Raw genomic sequence first — 21,011 nt, 5'->3', positions numbered from 1 at the left:
TTATGTAACAAAATGATAAAATCTCTTCAGCTTGTGTTACTGCCTTATTTCAGGCTTCTTATCATGAGCACGAAAGAAAAAACTATCAGGCAAGGGGATGCTAAAATGTTTAATCATTTCCAGCTTGTATGACTTATCCCATCATATATTCCATATACTTAACGTTACTAAAAAGGTCTAGAAATGGACCGACAATAATCAACAGTTCCGTCTTATGAAGAATGTGCAGTGCGCTAAATGTAAGGTGCTTCACGTCAAATACAAAGCACAGTGTCAAATAGTAAGCAGTCCAAACAAGGCTCGTCTGCCTGAAGTGATCCAGCACTTCATGGAAGCTTTTGTCGGCCTTTTTGTTGTCTTTTGGCAAGCTCTCATAGACTGAGGGCAAAGAATGTTGAATTCAATCAAGCACACCATAATTCCTCGCAGTGTATGAGTGGGGCTGACTCACAGCTCCTAATGGCTGCTCATAATCAAGCACCATGATTAAGCACTTGGGGAAGTGGGCACACAGTGAAAATCCTTTGGAGATGTCCTTTCCCTTAGAGCTAAGTACACTCATTACCTCACGGTAGCGGGACGTGGGTGCTTCATTAGCTTTTATGCCGAGTTGCCTGTATTTGCTCAGAGTTTTTCTGATTTCCATACAGTGAAAAAGGCGCTCAAAGAGCCCTCCACTGTAACAGTTAGAAGTCTGTATGCTGGCTAACTGGGAAAGTCTCAAACTGTAGAAATTGAGAGTTTCATGGTCTCACTCCAAGCAGGAAATGGAAGAGTGATTTGGACCAAAACCATCAATTTCCAGCACTAATAGTTTTATATAATACACTTTGAAATTATGGAGAAGGGCATGGGAACTTCAGTAAAGCACAAACGACCAGCCTGTAGCTCTGACATTACAGACGCTTTAGTGCTCTCTAATCTTTAACTATCCCCGCAGAAACTATGCAATACATCAGCTCCTAAGTTCTACTGATATAAGGCAGAACATGGACGCACTGATACCTGGGCTTTAGGTATCCGTCCGCTACACAGTCCATATTCAATACTAGAGTTTCAACGATAAGTATGAGGAAGAGAACATCATTCATTTATGTGTAAGGATACATCAGGCGTTCCTAACTTCTTAAACTAAAATGTACCAATAAATACTTACATTTACAGAATCAGTAAACATTAGAAAAACAGTAAGATACAGCACCAACAACTTTTAAATGTAGCAGCACATTAGTTGAACATTAAACAAGGATAAAAACTCCTATTGTCAAAGAAACCCAATTAAAAACCTGCAACAATGCAAAATATTTCTAACCCAAAACCAGATGTGTCTTTCTAGTGGGTAAAGTATAACATAATACAACTTACAATAAGGATAAATGTACCTTTGATAGGTCATGGTCAGCACAAAGTAAAGAGAAGCTCTCAGGATTGAAAGCAGACTAATTATAAAGTCAACATTGCGTTGCGTCTGGCGGATGACTTCCTCCACATGGCGAGCTTCATCAGATAACAGACAGATGCTTTAGCCTCACAGACTCATTAGCAGAGGCCATGGAGGGTCTGAACCAATAACTACTATCTGACCACAGCCATCTGCATCCTACAAACTTTATCAGAAATGTTTGCAACACAAGTTGAGTGCCATCTAGTTCCAATATACCATAGACAGAGTAGAGTGACAAGAAAATATCTCAAATCAATAAAAGGCACTACGCATAAAATATAAATATAAACCTCAAAATAAACATCACTTTAAGAGTTGCATTTCAAACATCTATCTATATTCTTAAAATGTTATTAGAAATGTGTGCATTACAGGTAGAGTGCCATCCAATTCCAATATACTGTAAGCAGACATTGCTATGGCGATGTCTCCATCAGTCACAAAAATATTATCTCGATTGATAAATAGCACTGCAGTTAAAGGGACAAACACACATTTCCGATGTTGAATTGAATTGTCCCTTCAAGTCAAATGTACTGTTGATTGACTACATTGTTTCATTTATTCCAAGCTACTTCTTAAATTACACTAAAAATACAAGGTATATACAGTGACAAATATGGATATAGTCATTTATAGTAAAGATGAATACATCTCGAAGCCATTGTTAAAGAGTTACACTTCATAACATCGACACAGCCATCTGTATCTAAAAAACATTAGAAAAGTTTGCACTACAAATTGAGCACCATTTATTTCCATTTGCAGGCAGACATCTCTAAAGCCAATATCTAGCACTAATGTGTGTCTGATTTTGAAGTAGAATGTCCCCTCAATTCAAATTCATTACTTCAAGTTATCTTTCGTTCAAAATAACAAATGATATAAGAAAAACAGACAAGGTAGTATTTTGACCAGTCAGTATAAGTTGGATGAGGTCATTTCTAAAAATAAATATATATCTGTAACCCATTGTTTACGAGTCACACTTCCAAACATTGACACATCGCTCTGTGCATCGACAAACAGGAAGAGTTTGTAAAGGGTTCCTGCAGTTAATCATCAATGGGAGTTACAATGTGTCTACAAATTCAGACGTTGCAGCTCTGTGCATGCTCACACCATTGCCTTGAGACAAAGGGGAAGATGGATGGCCATTAAGTGTTTTCTGAATCATATTACAGTCTGTAGATTATAACCATTATAGGTAATGCTCCTGGCAAAAAGATGAGTCTAATTAGTTCCCTCTTCAACTCTGCTCATCTTGTTGACACATTCATGATACATCGTCTCTTTAAAATATAGAGAAACAAGTGGAATGCCACTTTAAATCGAGTGTTTTACATCTTCCAATCTGTTTACCCTTGTCATCGTAATGAGACTTGAAATGCTTAAATGGCTCTCGAAAACGATTTATTGATGACGATTTACTTAATATTTGTTGGAGAGAGCTTGGCCAGAGAAACACTAGAGAAATACTCCAGAAACAGTGAGCTGCCATGACTCTTTCACATCAGAGACATCTTCCATCAACAGCGAGCCGTTTTCCTCCTCAAAATATGGATTTGATGATACTCATCTCTCACTCCAAAAATAAGCAGACAGATGCCTGACAAATGTCCCGATATCTATCAAAGCACTATCTCCTTGTCTTGTTTTTTCCATCTGCACGCAGCTGCCGACGATACATCACTGCCTTTGATCCCCACTGTCGAAATGTCTGAATGTCACACAAGTTTTCATACAGGTTGTCAGTGTGTGTTGTGCATGTGGCACGTGTAAAATGCACGCAGATCTTTGAAGAGAGCAGCAGCCTTCTCCAGAGAGGGATAAATCCAATCCATTACCTGGCGGGGCTCAGGGTAGCTCAATCGATGGTCTCTCAGTGCTGCTGATGAACTTCCCTATCTGACAAGGTGTATCATTCAGACCTGTCTCAGAGAAACTCTGTCTGGCATCTCAAAGCACCATGAACCTGAAGGCCACGTTTTTATACCCGAGGGAAACTGAGCAGACATTGTCAACACGTCCACAACACATTTGTGATTCTGAATTATCTCCCCCAGCAGTAGCCTGAATGCATGTGCATCCATCATGTCACATACCTTCACACAACGCATGCATTAGCCCGTGCATGGGTCGAACATAAACCGTAATTATATTCAATCACCCCGAATAAGAAAACACTGAATAACATGCTTGAATCTGGACTCATCTACTATGTTTTCTTATCGTCTAGCTGCCACTTCCCTTCAGCCGTAAAGAAAAAAAAAGGAGGAGGATGGAGAGATGGATGAGCAGTCAGTGTAAAGGAGGAGGAGAAGATCAAATGGCAGGGCGGTTATGAGATGTGTGTCTGATGCCTTTTCAGGCGCCGCTGTTTTGGCTGCCGCACCAGTCAATCACGATTACAATGGCGAGGAGAGATGGGAGCAGCGGTGCAGAAAGAGCAGGAGTGATAATTACAATGCAAGGGACAAGATAATGGGAACACGCTGCACTCTCCCAATCATTTCATGTATCAGCTGCCGACTGACCCGCCCTTCCACTGACAACCAGCAATCACGGGTCATATTTGTGAAATCCAAAATGGATTAATTTGATGACAGCGGTGGCGGTTCTGATCTCCATCTGTATGCACCGGGTTATTGTGCACAGTTTTTGTCAAATGTCGAGGAATATGTATGTACCTTTCCTTGTGAAATAAGCATATGAGCCTGACATTATAACTGTAGGGTGAAGAGGAGAGAGGCCATGCGCTCTGGACTGGAAGCAGCTTGTTGGCATGCCAATCACTGGTCATTTATTGTTGTTGTTCAACACAGTTTTGCACAACAAAATGATGTTATAGACTTGTCTATAATATGCGCATGATGAAGAGGCTAATCAAAACCATAGTGCATCGCTGTAGTGAATTGTTCTAATTTGCTTCAGGAGAAATGCAAACATCAGCAACAAAACAAAATGTGAATAAGCTAGGACACCAAAACCTCAAGAAAACATACTCCATCATCTTTGACTTTTGAGCAACAACAATTCAGTCAATTTGATGACTGAAAAAATACTAATTATGTGTCTGAACATCAGCCATAAAAAGCCAAAATACTATCCATCTATAAACATGTAGTTCCAGATTCAAGTATCAAAATAAAAACCTTAAAATCAAAAATTGACTTCACAAAACGGAATACTACAGCTAATCACAGATTCATCCTAATCCGTGTTTATCACAACACTGATTTACACTTCAATTCTTCTGCAGCCATATTCCATGTTATGCAGAACATGTTATCCCCATGCTCCTTTTCAGTATAGTCAGCTATGAACATTAATCATAAGATCGTCTAAATTAAATGTACCATAAAGCGTTAAGAGGCCTAATGAAAATTAAGTTGTTTATGATGTGCATGATTACGAGGGTATCTTCCTTTAGTGGAAGTGCTCGAGATGAGCAAGGGGATTTGATCCATTTGGAAAGACAACTCTGATCCCACTGTCACCGCCCAGAAGCATTCAGGCAGGGTGAGAGACACCATCAATCATCGCTCTCTTAATGGGAACTTCCATCTAACAGTATTATTTATTTTTATGTCATAGCTTAGTTGTTCTGTATATATTTGTTTTATTAAGCCTTTGAACAACGGCATGTGGTACCTCTATTTTAGAATTAAATAACCAATATAACACTATATAATGACTAGATTTATAGCTTTTCTATGATTTGTCTTTTAGTCAATAAATTCAAATGACTGATGATTATTAATCAAGAATCTTATTTTGAATTTATTTAGTGAAAGCATCAACGGTCAACTCTAGATAATGATTTAATAAAAAAAAATATTGTGATTTATAATTGTCTTAATATGACCTAGGCAACAACATTCCCAGCGCTACTGTAAATAATGCGTTATATGCATAAGAACATAGGAGCAAAGCATATAAAAACAGTTAGTAGAATGCTTATTAGAGTTTGGGCTGGAGAGTGCGTGCGGACCTGTCGGTTAGATAACAGGCGTGTGTAAGTCCTGCATCTGTATGATACAAATGTGTGTAAAATGATACCGGGTGCTGTAATCACTCATCTGTTTACGTTATTATATTGACCACCACACCCCCCCCCGACCCAAAAGAAAGGACGTATTATTGGCTTCCCCTAATTTGTTTCCCACGCCACTCGACTGCATGAAACTCCCAAGTTTTAGCCACCTGTCCCAACTGATCATTCAAATGTAAGTCCATAGCTTGTGAGGAGTGTATGTGAGCTTTATGGAGCCTCTGCAGAACTGTGTCTCTGTGTGTACTTCAAAATCTGACTGGAGAAGGATACTTGTGATAACTATTGAATTGGCAGAGAAACGAAATTTGAAAAGGGTGAGAGATAAATTCAATCGCCTCGTCATCCAGTGTTGATGGCAAGTGCCATTACAAACAGCGGGTGGCAAGAACGATGAATCTTAAAAGGAAACAAGTAGCATCCACACATTGTGCTTAATGCGAGTACTCAAGGCATCATCTTTGAAAGCTTTAATGACATTTGCCATCACTACTGGGCGAAAAACGTCATTACACAAGCTTATATCCATAAATACTCAAGCGAGGGCCGCTGGGTAAACAAGGCTTTTTCAATAGAATCCATTAGGAGCATTTTCAAAGTCATCACGCTAGATACATTAAGACAACATAACCGATCAAACACGACCTCATTTATAATTTCAGCTACTAAGAATCCTGCTAACTTTGACCTCTAGCAGAACCTGCAGCAAAGCTGATGAGCAGAGAAATGGTGATGTGTTGTCACCAAAAAGAGGGTCTTAGTCCCGTCGCGGCGTCCCCTCCCTCTTTGTCTCTTTCTGCCCCCTTCGTCTGCCTGAGAGACGCAGAGGGCAAACAGGCAGGAGCAGGTTCATGATGGATGGATTTGGGCACAGTGGCTGTTAGATTTCCTGCTGTAGATAAATGTCTGCGCTAAAGGTTTTAAAGCATTCTCCTCCTAATAAAGATGTCTATAATCTGTGAATAAGTAACCTTGTCGACCCGCCTGAGCAAGGGGTGGAGGGCGAGATCAGCAGCACAAATCAATCATGCATAAACAACGCGTCAAGATGAACTCGCCTACAATAACAATTCAAGAGAATATTGCAGCATAAAATGGATAATGAAAGCCAAGAAGCCATGCCAGTAATAGCATCGAGCTAATAAAGAGATAAGCAATCAAATGGGAAGCTGACTTGTGCTAACGGGAACAATATCAGTTCTCATTCTTTCTGATGGCACAGGAGGAGGGGGGGGGGTGGGTTTTCATAGCTGGAGTCACCCATATTAAATGAAAGTCTTTTCCAAATATGAGCAAACTTTCAGCCAAAAACTAATTAATATCAACAACATTGAGACAAAAGGGCCTTGAATAACAGGCACGACAAAAAGTAGAACCCTCAGAGGCTTGAGTGTGAGTTGTGTTAGTATTTATTAATATATCGAAACGCTTTTTAATAATATGGACTATTTGCACCCTCTAATAAGAGTAAGTGTCTGCTTTTCTCATGTTTTGGAAAAGTGTGAACATAGTTCTCATTCATAACACTCCGTTCGATGTCTCACGATGGGATGCGCCTCATCGCGGAGCAAACAGAAGCATCAATCTCATTACGCCAATCCTGATTGGCTGGTGATCTTGACGTCAGCGTCAGGGAATTCACCCCCTATAAGTAGCTTGCGCCACGACGCATGCGTCATTCAAACACCTCTTCTCGCTTCAGAGCACATCTCTGTAGTAGCCGGACAAGCTTAACGGTCCACAGACTGAACCCAAATATCCATTTCGGTCGACGGGCGCTCGCCGGCTACTCCTTCTGCTTTGCAGGAAGACGGTAATGCTAACACACCAGTTAGTAGGGCTGTGCAATTAATCGTATTTTAATCGCGATTACGATTATAGCTTGCGACGATTATGAAAACAGCATAATTGACAAAATACAATTATTTTTGCTGGGTGCGCTTTCGCCCCTCCCTAAAAGCCCACTCGGCCATGTGGGAGTGACATGTGTTGTGAGTGTTCAGCGCGAGCGAAGATGTCAGAACAAGAGCAGCAACTCGTTAAAAAGAAGGGTAAAACTATTTCCACTATTTGGAAGTAATTTGGCTTTCAGGAGTCCGTCGTGGAGCAAAACAAAGTACAGTGCAGGATTTGTTACCAGGTTGTGTTGGCACCACACGCTAACACAACCAATTCTCTTTAATCATCTGAAATACAACCACAAAGTGCAATACGACCGGGCAATAATACAACAAAAAGCAGATGCCCGCTCGACTTCATCCACCACATCATCACAGTCATCGATTCAGGACGCATTGTACAGAGCAACGGCCTACGCGACGAGCTCACAGAGATATTACAGGTGCCATTACATTTTACATCGCTAAAGATATGTGCCCAGTTAGCACTGTTAGCAACCAGGGCTTTAAGCAACTTGTCAACATGTTGGACAAGCGTACGCGATTGCCGTCTCGGTATTATTTCAGCAGGTCTGCGCTGCCTGCACTAGTATTGACAAATGCCGTGGGGAAGTTGAGAGATGTGGCTTCAGCTGACTACTTTGCTACGACAACAGACCTATGGTCTAGCCGAGGGGTGCTCAACCAGGCAATCGCGAGATGTGTCTAAAATAGAACAACAATATTCTGTTTTCTCGTTAATGTCCCTGTAACATAATCTTTCCTGTGCCAGAATAATGCACTTGAACGCATCAAAGCTTTGTGATTGGCTGGCGTCCACCCCATGTGTCGGGGCCTGGCTGAGGGTCTTCAGTACAGATGGAAATATTGTCACCTGCCTGCGCTCATCTCTGAAACCAGACCATGTAAACAGGCTGGTGTTTCTTGCAAAACATCTTTAAGAGATGACATGAGCAGCCCTACCAGCATTTGCCACGGTGGCCTAAACATTTTTATTTGGTCTTAATTGTAGTTCAACATTTATTTCCTGTTATTTCTGGACCATGACGGTTGGCCAGCCTTCAAAGTTTAACTGAGTGGAATAATGAATATGTTTTACCAAAATGTTGGCTATATGTTAAGGAGTTTTCAGAAGGTTGTGACAGTGCACTGCAACATATTTGATTTAATTTATTTTGGTCTGATTTATTTTTATTTATCATATTAATAATATATGTTTAGTATGGTTTTGGAAGTGCGCTCCAACATATGTGTTGATCTTGTTTATTGGTAAAATATTATTTGTTTAAAAGTTCAATAAATGGTCAATGAATAATCGTCAAAATAATCGTGATATCAATTATTGACCCAAATAATCGTGATTATGATTTTTGCCATAATCACACAGCCCTACCAGTTAGTATTACAATCGACCTCGCCGTTTCTTTCCTCGGAAATTAAGGTAAGGTTTTGATTTTTTTCAAGCTAACAACACACCTGTTGCTAGCTTGCTTTCCCTCACTACCGACACCACGGTAGCGAGGACGTTTTTTTCTTTTTCTCTCACAGACAATGTACCTGTTATGAGCGGGTCCTCTCCACGCCATGCGGCGTAATAACTAGCAAACTAAAGATCATGTACATCCACTGCACACATAATCTGAAATAACAACTCATATTTCTCGCATCAAATGACATCAAAACGCATTTTAATGGCCAAACTAACTTTAAAATAGGCATTTTACACCTAGAATAAAACGAAGTTCGGCCATGTTTTCTTTTTCTGCAGGGAGACATTTGAAGATCACGTGACATAGACGCCAGCCATCGGAATGAATGGTGAAAAAAACGGGGTTTGTCAAACAGAGCACATGGTGTAGGCCAAACGATAGCTGGGGATTCTGGGTAGTGTAGTGTCTTCTGCCACCCTTTACTCAGAAAACATAATTGTTTCTCCGAATCGAAGGGGAAAAATACAAAAGCATTGTACACAATTTAAACCAATCAATGTTGTGTAATTAACAAGGATAATCTGGTGTTTTTTAGTCGATGAGTAGTGCAGATATCACTGTAAAATCAATCGACAGTAAGGGGAATACTTACTTCCGGGTGTACAATTCTCCGTTATCCAATGGGAATGGATGCTCACATTGCCTTTAAGGGCAGCCGGCATAAACGAATGCCGTGCTTCCATGAGCGTCAAATCCCGACGCAGATGGGAATACATTGCAATCAGTTGAAAGCTATTTGCGTCCCTTTATGACGCTGAAGGAGCCTAGGAGCGTCACAATTGGACGCCACGGACACTGACCAAACGTCGCTATTGGACGCTTAGGGAGTGAGAGTGTGTTGGTCTGACAGGCTGGGGAGGTATTTACGAAGTCGTCCGGTGAGGGGTCTCTGGAGCAGAGACCTCCAGCGGGCGCACATAAATTACCTGGAGCTTTTAGCGGTGTTCCTCACCCTGAAACGCTTTCTGCCTTTTCTCAGAGGACATCACGTCCTCGTGAGGACAGACAACACGACCACAATATCGTATATAAACCGCCAAGGGGGTTTGCGTTCTCTCCAGTTACACATGCTGGCACGCAAACTGATCTTATGGAGCGGCAGACGTCTCCTCTCTCTGAGAGCGACGCACGTACCAGGAGTGATGAACCTCGGGGTGGATCTACTGTCCAGAGGTGCACCACTATATGCAGACTGGACTCTACATCCAAAGATTGTGAGTCAGCTGTGGGTGCGTTACGGCAGAGCCACGGTGGATCTGTTCGCATCAAAAGAAAATGATCAATGTCAGCTGTTTGTCAGCTTTTCAATGCGCGATTTAAACGCACCGTTAGGCGTGGACGCGCACGTTTGGCCTCTGGGCCTTCTGTACGCGTTCCCACCCCTGGCTCTGATACCCCCAACTCTGGCCAGAGTGAGGGAACAACGCCACACACTTATCCTGATAGCTCCGCACTGGCCCGCAATGTACTGGCTGGCGGAGATCAGCTGCTGTGCGGGCAGCCATGGCAGCTCAGGGGGGGGCGATCTTTCACCCACACCCAGAGCGCTTGGCACTATGGGCCTGGCCCGTGAGTGGTACAATCTGAATACAGTGGGACTCCCTCAGAAGGTGATAAACACTATTCGAGTGCGAGAGCTTCCTCCACCAGGTCTCTCTATGACTGTAAGTGGAGGATGTTTGAGGCAGAGATGGAGTACTCGAGTCCTGGACTCAGACTCGAGTCGGACTTGAGTGCCGATTTTCGGGACTCGTGACTTGACTCGGACTCACGCACTGATTGACGCGACTCGGACTTGGACTCGTGAATTCTCGCACAGGATGACTTGGACTCGGACTCGTGAATTCCCCCCCCCCCCCCCCTTTATCTTTATCTGTAAACTGATTTAACCCGTAAAGTTCCTTCAAAATAAGAGTCCCAATCTTATTACTATCAAAATAAAAGTGCAAAACGAAAACTTTACCATAGGAAAATATTGGCATACAAATATAATCACTTCTCTAAAAGATAACTCATTTTAAATATAGTTTATTTATATATAATAATAATATGAATATTAGAAATAAGCTTTATATTTGTATAGCACCTATTACAAGAATTGTAGCCAAACTCGCTTCACAGCAGTTCAATAGACAGGATAACAGCAATGTAGAGGAGCAGCTATACATTTCAAAACATATATCCACGAAGATTAATACATGAAGACTTGTGACTCGGACTTGACTTGGACTCTTCTTAAGTGACTCGGAATTGGACTCGGACTCGAACACAGGTAATGATGACTCGGACTCGGACTCGACTTGGACACTCCTTGGGTGACTCGGACTTGGACTCGGACTCGACTACGACTCTCCCTTGGTGACTCGGACTTGGACTCGGACTCGAAGAGTGGTGACTCGAGGGTGACTTGGACTCGTGAATTGGTGACTTGACTACAACACTGGTTTGAGGAGTGGTGCCTTCAAAAAGGATACATCTCTTTTCAATGTCCTGTCGGGGTGATTCTATCATTTCTACAGGACCTGATTGATAAACAGAGAGCTTTCTCTACGATTAAAGTGTACCTGGCTGCTATTGCTGCATGCCATGTGGGCTTTGAGGGAAAGACGGCTAGCCAACATCCTTTGGTCTGCCGTTTTATGAAAGGGGCTCGCAGGCTCCTCCCTGTTTCCAGGTCACTGGTGCCCTTATGGGACTTGGCAGTGGTTTTAGATGGGCTCACTCTAACCCATTTGAACCCCTGGAAGGAGCTGACATGAAGCACTTGTCACTCAAGACAGTGCCGTTACTGGCTCTGGCATCTGCCAAGCAAGTCAGTGACATTCATGCGCTATCTGTACATCCTTCATGCACTCAGTTCGCCCCAGGGCGAACGAGAGTGTTGTTGAAACCCAACCCTGCCTTTATACCTAAGGTGGTTGGTTCGTGTACCCCAATTGACATTGAGGCATTTCCTCCGCCGCTGTGTTCCTCCGGGGAACAGCAGCCGGATTTGCTGTGTCCAGTCCGTGCTTTACGCATCTATATGGACAGATCAAAAGAGTTTCGTCATAATGACCAACTCTTTGTGTCCTGGGCTAACCCTCAGAAGGGCAAGTCCGTTACTAAGCAACGGCTCTCACACTGGATTGTGGAGGCAATTGCTTTGGCCTATACGAGTTAGGGCTGCACGATTAATCGAAAAAAGATCGTGATCTCGATTCAGACACCTATGCGATCTCATTTATAAATTACGGCGATCCTATGACGTCAAGCTGATTTTTTTTTGTGGGATTTTTTTACATTTTTTAATTATTTTGCTTCTGAATAATACCAACTTGCAATGTCAATCATACTTAAACGATGTAAAGCAAATATACTCTATACATTTAACATTAAAGTACCATGATCGCATCCGAATGGTAGTGTTCTGTCTGTCTCTCCTCCTCTCATGCAGTGTTAACGCTGCAGCCACTAGTGTTGCCAGTTTTTGCGGAAGGAATAAGCAACCAGGTCTATGAAAACAAGCGCAAAAGAACATGAGCACTTTAAACCTATATATGTCGGGTCTACAAGCTCACAACCGCAACAACCATTATTACTTACTACCAAGCAACTTTACAGAAAGATAAGCCCAATGTGGCTTATAATAAGTATACCTGGCAACACTCACTGACTGCAGCACGTGAGGGCAGGAGCCGGCAGTATGTTTATAAAAGCGTTAGCATTAGCACTGATTAGCAAAGAGTGACGAGAGCGACTAGTAGTACAGGAAAAACAGAAATGAGTGACACAGAAATGAGTGACGAGGAGGTCGAGGACAATGACAACAACACCGATGAAAATCCCGTTGGCGACTCTGGCGAGAGTGAGAGGGAAGTTGTGCTTGTGCCGAAAAAAGTAGATGGACTGTGCTAGTAGCTAGGCAGCTAGGCTTTATTTACATTTATTCTGAAGCTGTAACTTTATGTTCTGTTCCGTTTTTATATTCAGTACTGACTGCAGTATTTAAGTTAATCCTTTTGATTCAGTGACATTACTACTCAGTGGAGTCTAGCACTTTGTTTAAGTTTATGTTTTTTTCAGTACAAGAACCTTTAAGTGCAGTAGTTGAACTGGGTGCTAGCCGGCTAGGCTTTTTTTTATATTATTATTCTAAAGCTGTGAATGTTTTGTTTTTATATTCAGCACTGTGGTGAGGTATTTTGAGTAACTTAAGTGCATTCCTCCCTGTAACAAACAGGTTGGTGTTGTTGTACAGCAGTTGGGTGTCCACTGTGGACAGGTGCTACTGCAAAGTTTACATTTTGTTATTATAAAGCTGCAAAAATTCTATTTTTTATGTTCAGCACTCAGGCAGCAGCAATATCTTTATTTTAGTTACTGTATGTTTTGTTACCAGAGAGACTTGAGTTTAAGTCAAGCACTTTGTTTAAAGCCACAGTAGTTGGCTGTCAAATTCATTTTAGTTACTCTATGTTTTTGCTACAAGAAACTGAGACTTGGATTTAAGTCAAGCACTTTGATGTTGATGGTGTCTGTTTAAAGCCACAATAGTTGGCTCCAGGTTCCACATTTTGAATGTAGTAATGTTTGTTCAGTATTCAGCAACTAAAGACAAAGTTATGTTTTTGTTACAAGAGAGACAAATATTGTCCGTTTAAATTCATTGTACTCACGTGACGTCTAAGAGTAAGAGTGCAATAAATATTTTCATTGAAACGATGAGAATCGTGTGAGAATCGTGATCTCAATTCTTATGGAGGAAAATCGTGATTCACATTTGAGCAAGAATCATGCAGCCCTAATACGAGTCAGGGTTTGCAAGCACCTTCGGGTCTGCGTGCTCATTCGACTCGTGGTCTGGCTACATCCTGGGCTTTGTTCAAGGGTGTTTCCATCAAAGACATTTGCCAAGCAGCGAACTGGTCCTCCCCGCTCACTTTTGTCCGCTTTTACAGGCTAGACGTATCTGCTCCGAGTGGCGCAAGCTACTCTTAGGGGGTGGATTCCCTGGCGTTGACGTCAAGATCACCAGCCAATCAGGATTGGCGTAATGAGATTGATGCTTCTGTTTGCTCCGCGATGAGGCGCATCCCATAGTGAGACATCTCACTACATGTTACTCTGAGTCCTGGGGTTACGTAAGTAACCTATAGTTTTGTCTAAGAATATTGTAGTTCAAATGCAAAACTCAAAATCAATGAAAGATAAATGCATTTGCAACCTGGAAATGCAGCACTTCTATTCCCTCAGTTGAGTGTTATTTTGAGCAAACAATGCACAGAACACATTACAACAACAGGAGGAGAGCTGTCCAAACAAGGAGGGGTTAGAGAAAATCAGAAAGACGGGGGGCTGACAGAAGAAGAGGGAATTGGCAGGAAGGTGCAGGACAGGAGCTATGGGACTGGAATCCGCGTCATCTTCCTCACTCCATCAACTCCGATACACCCGCTCAGATGATGCATGAAAATCCATTTATGATACAAGCCGTGGGGGAAAGGGGGAGAAAGAGGGAGGGAGGTACAAAGGAAGGATGGAAAAACAGATCTCTACTGGTTTTGTACGGCAAACACCATCAATGAGACTCGTGAGTCAAATTGTACAGTCTCAAAATTACACACACATCTGAGACACTATCAGACACATTACAAAGGTCATCATAAGTCGTGATAATGGGTTTAAGCTTGACCCAATACATGATATCATAGCCTGCTGTTAAGAAGTATTATTCATATACAGTATTTGAGATTAAAGAATGTTGGTTGTGAGCAAATGAAAATGTCGGTGTGATTTAAAGAGAGGAATCAATTGCCTCATTCTAGGAATCTAATTAAATGTACACTCTATGTTTAATTCAACAATGAACTCATTGCAAACAAACCCCTTACTATTTTGCATAGCAATTAATAGCCATTATTTGAACTCAATCACATACACAGTATGGGCTGTTTCCTCTCATTTAACTGACCCGTCTTCAGTGCAGTGCTCAGGGGAGAGGGGGGCGTGAGAGCGGCTCTTTATAAATTGGACCTTATAACCTTTGATACACTCACATGCTGCCATGCCACATCAAGAGTATTGACTGAAGCAGAGTCCAAAACAAATAGGACACTTGATGATGTTTTTACCTTATTTCAGTAAGTCTTCTGTGTAGTTAATGAGGACAGGTTAAACACCTTTTGCCTCGTACCTAGTTATTGGTCTTTGCCATTTGTCTGATAGACTTTAAATTCCCTTGGATTGCAAGCCTTTCTTTGGCGGAAGCATGGACTTTTAGTCACCTCTTCAAGGAATGACAACATTACATTTTGGAGCAAATTAGCATGTACCCTTCCAGTTCTTAACGTTTGAAGTGTACACATATGACTGTTGGTGGTAATCTCTGATAAACAACTCAGAGTATAGTTTGTATCCACTCTTTGTGAATTTTTGTTTTCTTGCATGAAATGTGGAATGTTCTCCAGCTCGTGTGGACCCAGGTGTTGGACACCCTCTCTAATTGCCCCCCATGGTTTTCCTGTCTGCAGCACAGCTGGACTTCAACAATTGTGAAGGTTCTTTGCAGGTGTCTTGTCATAAAAGCAGATTTGTGTTCGACAACCCGCAGAATTCACTGAACTCTTAACATCCACGTATAGTATAATTGCTTGAAAATATTAGGATGGTGACATATGCAGTGATGTGTAAAACATGCATCGTTTTTTGGAGCTCCTACTCTCCGTCATGTATGTGCTAGTACTCACATGGTTTGCCCAAGGTGTACTCTCACCAATTTAAGGTCGGATACCTTTAATAGTCTCAGACTCTCACCAATGATGGCTTCAGGAGATGGGAGAGTGCAAGCAAACAAGTGTTTGTTTATCAGAGCAGGGCCAGTGTGTGTCAAAAGTCCATTTATCTTGCTGAACAAGGTGGCAGGAGCCGGCCAGAATTAAAGAACTGGGTCTCTGGCCGACTCTCACCTTCAGCGCTCTCTCCACTGGGAATGAGAGTGCTCCATCATCTGGCGTGCTCTGTGACACCGGCCGGGCGCAGGGGGAAAAGAGCAATGGGGTGTCGAGTCACCACAAGCACCTTCCTCGTGGGGAGACTGGACCTGCTTTGGCTTCACCTCACGCCTCCACTGCACCCGGACAGAGAAGAAGCACCTCGTGATCAAGGCCAAAACCATGGTCCAGAATAAACACGCTAAATCCTTTCCTCTCTTTTGCATTGTACAGTAACCCCTAAATGAATGCATATGTAGAATATGTATGGTTTGATTTGTACGGCCAAGATAGTGGGACACATTAATAACAATTTCACTAGCCTTACACAATGGGAGCATGCTATTTGACTTTCTCCTTCAACTTGTTTTAGAAAACAAGAAAATGCTTCCTGTTGTTTGCATCACATTTATTTTAATTAGAGATTGTGGGCATTTCAAGACGCACATGGATTTTAATTTAATCTAGTTACCTGAAAAGCAGGACTCTATCCATAACTGTCACTTTTAATCATTCGCTTCCTTTCCAACAGCAACAAACGAGTGAAACTGGAAGAGTGTCTCATCATAGCATCACAACCTCTTCTGCTTCTTCTGAGAGATATAAGAACAAATAAGATACTGCCTACTGTATGAAGCACCTCATTTCCAGTCAGTAAAGACTTACAATCTTTACAATTAATTGCCATGCACAGCTTGAACGCACAGACGTTGGGATGTAGAAAAATGTATATCTGGAATGCATGGGGAGTTCTTTCACTTTTGCCCCCAAACAGTCATGCTGAAAATCTAAAGGCAAATTTTCATTTTACGGCCCGTCAGCTCCCTGATACAGAGCAAATGAATGCAGCAGCAAACAAATCTATCAAATCCTACATCAAAACAACCGTGCTCTCTGCCTGTGACTTAAGGACACAGACACAGCAGAGGAGAGGGAGTAGAGGAGGAAGAAGGAGCGGTAGTGAAATGAAAGAGAAGCTGAATGGACTGGAGGAAAGCCCTGAGCGAGGAAGCCCTTCAGCTCCGATTCCGGAATGAAGGAAAACTCTATTTGACCAGCGAGAGCAAAGAAGTGCTCAGAGGATCATCGTCTTATATACCGACATTCCTCTCGAATGCAGGGAACTGTCAATATGGAGGGATGGAAAAGCTACACTGACGTTAGAAGACTTTAGGAAATTAAAGTCAATGTCCAACCTTGATATTATCTCATAATAACAAGTAACACATATTTTCAATTCATTCAGATGGCTTAATTGGCTTGACACTATTTGTATTCCATTACCATAAATCTGCCAATTATTTTCTGAATTAATAGTGAAAAATGTAGTCTGTATGATTTCTTCAAATATCCCGTTTCAGAAAAACAGCAGAGGTGGCGTCACTTCACAAGAAGCAAAACAAACCTGGAACAGGGAAAACAACAATTCTATACATCAACATCAATTCTTTAAATGAACAATTAATGTTATTTGAAAGGCTTAGGATGATTGAAATCAGAAGTACAGAGCCCATGTTAAAATGCATGGAGAATATTTCCAAGATGTAATTAACCATCTGTAGTTGAAGCACATCACAGTGGGCGTTCACATATATATCGACTCGTGAAAAACGGCATTGTTGCTGTTGGACGCTTGCTTTCCTATTGATTGACATATCGATTAGTGCAGTGGTTCCCAATCAGTGTCTTTTCATGAAGCTTCTTGTCCATCTCTGCTTGAGCGTTCCTTGCTTTCAACAGGAAAGCCAAAAGAAGAAATGGAAAAGACGTGCACAAGAGGAGACATTAGACCTTTAATTAGAGGCACACTGACTAACTCAGTGGGTCGACTAAATGCCGGCTGCATATTGATGTTCGTCAATGCTCTGAGGCACTTACATTGCTCTTGGTCCTCCTAGCATAATGAGTGACATAACTGGACCTCTAACTTTAGATGAAATGGTTGATTCGATAAGGAGAAAAGTAGTCCGATGGAGAGAAATTAAAGCCTGCAAATGCTCACACTGCCACACATCTATAGGAAATGTTTGAATTATGACTTAGGGACATTTCTATTGCTGCCTCTGATAAGGACTACTAAAATTAGGCACTCCTTTCATCTAAGTTTGTATTTTTCCAGCAAGTCACTGCACTTGAAGTGATGACTTTGGAGAAATTAATGTGCTGCCGGGTTACTTTCAAAAGGCTCCGAGTACAGTGAGGGGGAGAAATGCAATCAGTCATCAATGTCCATACATTTCTTTGCATAGTGAGTGCTGCGTTTGTGCTGACACTGTGAAATAGTTTGACAGAGCGCGGGCTGCTTTTACAGTTATTTCTTTGCAATGAGCTTTTCCATCAGGGAAATATATCTACTGTACCTAACAGAGGTGCTGCTGTGTTTGCGTGTGTGCACGAGAGGAAATACGCATGGTGAGAGAGGTCATTTTCAGTTAGACACTGAAACCATCTAATTTAATAAACCATAGCTCATTGTGTTGCAGGACATATTACTGAGGAACTTCACTGATAAATTGTTTTTAAAAAAGGCAAATAAACACTTTGAGGAATCCTCTCTTTTCATGTATGTGAACTAAATCACATCAGCTGCCACCTTACAATGGAGCTTTGATGCTTCTCCCAAAACATTGTGTTATGACAACAACAACAACAACAACAACAACAACAACAAAACACTGCAAAACATGCTGCATCATGGATAGCATAATGATCATCTTGGACAGGTAAATGGGCTGAAGCAATTATATCCATGACCAACGTTATTTTAGTAGAAATATGAAACATTTTCTTTAGAAATATCTTTAGAAATGTCTGCAATATGTTTTTGGTGCACTAACCGGCGATTGTGCTAAAGCTATGACAACTTTATGCTTGAGCAAAATACTTTTGGGATATTGTAGGCTTTTGTCCGTCTGTATTACAGCTATTACTAGTAATCTTTCAAATAGAAAGCCTTCCATGGCAAACGCTTTTTTCTGTGGACTGCAATTACACAAGTATACATGATGCAATGCCTTTTCATTTTTTTCGGAAGCATCGTGTCCAAGAATTTGACGAGTTAAACCGATTAAAATAGAAAGACGGATGCACTGCAGAGAGGATTCCAAAAATAAGGTTCATTGTTGCCGTTTGAAAAACCCTGACCGTCATTTAAAAACATGGGATACAGACGCATGGCCATGGACAAACATTTCAGAGACTGTTTATATAATCCTGATCGATATTGGCTACTATTTTAAATCCAGGTATCAGTAATCTGGATTAAAAAAAAGTGGAATTGGTGCCTGTGTTGGTGCATGTGTTTTGAGTTCATTTCCATGAGCCAAACTTACTGTACATCTAATCTAGCAGCTTTATAAATAGGCACAGTATATCTCAAGTGATTGATACTAACAATTAGTTTAGAGCACTGGTCAGTAGTGACATCCAGGACAGCAAACATCGACAGGAACTCCAACACAAAACGGCTTTTGCAACATTATTGCGCACACCACCCTTCTTTGCCCACCCACGCAAAGACACACTTTAATCATTTAGCTTCCCATTATCACAGCTTCCTTTTCTCATTACTCAACCTACATCTCCTCACTACTCAGCCATGAACCAAAATTCATTCATTACCTTGTCTTCACCACAAGATTGCTATTTTAGCTCGATTTTGGGTGCTCATTTCAAACTGCAACATTTGACATGTTCTATATTTTCCCACAGAGCCTTGCTAGTTTAATTAGAATAAGTTAGCTGAAACAGAGAAGAGACAATATCACTTCTTGAGCAAATAAAGAAGAATAGGACTACACACTGTCTCCGTATCACTGAGGCAATTTCATTGAGACCGCAAAGTGTGACTGGAGGGGTTTCCATCTCCGCAGGGTGTCAGTCATACAAACCTGTGCCCAGCGGCTCTGAGCGACCATGCTTGGCTTGTTCTTTCTCCCTCATCTGAACCCCCTACCCAGCCCCCCATTTCCCTCCTGCTCCAGCACATTTCACATCTAAGGGAAAACAAACAAGCAATGTCATTCCTCTATTATTTGCCAGGAAGCCCACTACTCAAGTGTTGACACTTGCATAATGAGAAGTAGATGTACATGCAGCCTCTTCTCAGATGAGAGCTCCATGAAATGATCTGCAGCAACAACCGAGGAGTTGGATGACTTTGTTGGATAAGAAAAAATACCCAGGACATTTGCTCGAGCACAATGAAAAATATGTCCTCTGCAGCTGTATTGTATGTGCTTCTGACATACTTTTAACATGATGGTTGACGGAAAATGTGTCCACCATCAGTTACCTCAATGGCTGCTCGTCTCTAACGTCAACATTTGACGTAAAACCTTCCAGGAGCAACATTTAAATTCCCTCTACAGATGCCAGGTGGCAATTCCTAAAATGTGATTATCTTATTGTCTTGGGTGGAAATTCTGCTGCTTTGGCAAATAAATATAGAAACAGTCTCATGTGGCTCAACAAAAATGCTCTATGGATACCATAAAAAGAAAAGACAAATTAATTGGAACTCTGGGCTAGAGTGTGATTGTGACTTTGATCAATGACTGGGGAAACTCATTACCAGCATGGGCCGGTGCGTGAGGCGGACCCTAATTGTGTGCCAGTCTGTAATTCAGCGCTGTAATTGACAGCTGGATGAAGCAGGTGTGCCCGGTGACACAGTGGCGCCATGAGAGAGACAGAGGAGAAAGGGACAGAGTTCACAAGATGGGACGAGGTAACTGCAGTGATACTGGACTGAAGAAAGCTAAGGGACATTAATAAAGGTTATTGAGGACCTAGACAGGCAGTATTTGTCCAAAGAAAGAAATGTCATCTGTTTTAGACAGGTATTAAATTAAAATAAATGTTGCAGCTAATAATTCCTTGCTCTATCACTTTTCTACTACACATCTTCGGATGTGCTGCTGCTGTAGATTGGTGCAGAAGTTAGCCAGATGACAGCATTACATATCATTGTACATGTGATTGTTCCATTGGATTTTTAACTATTGCTGAAAATAATCTCTGTGGCAAACAAGTGTTTATGATACTACACGATTTTTTTCAGCGGGATAATCTCCACATATTAGGATTGTATTGTTTTTTTTAATACTGACATTAGGTCATAAGGGAGCGACAACAAAAGCCTTCCCGTCACCA

Source organism: Pseudochaenichthys georgianus, chromosome 18 (assembly GCF_902827115.2).
Source record: "Pseudochaenichthys georgianus chromosome 18, fPseGeo1.2, whole genome shotgun sequence".
Lineage (NCBI taxonomy): Eukaryota > Metazoa > Chordata > Actinopteri > Perciformes > Channichthyidae > Pseudochaenichthys > Pseudochaenichthys georgianus.
Note: the sequence above shows the minus strand (reverse complement) of the source record.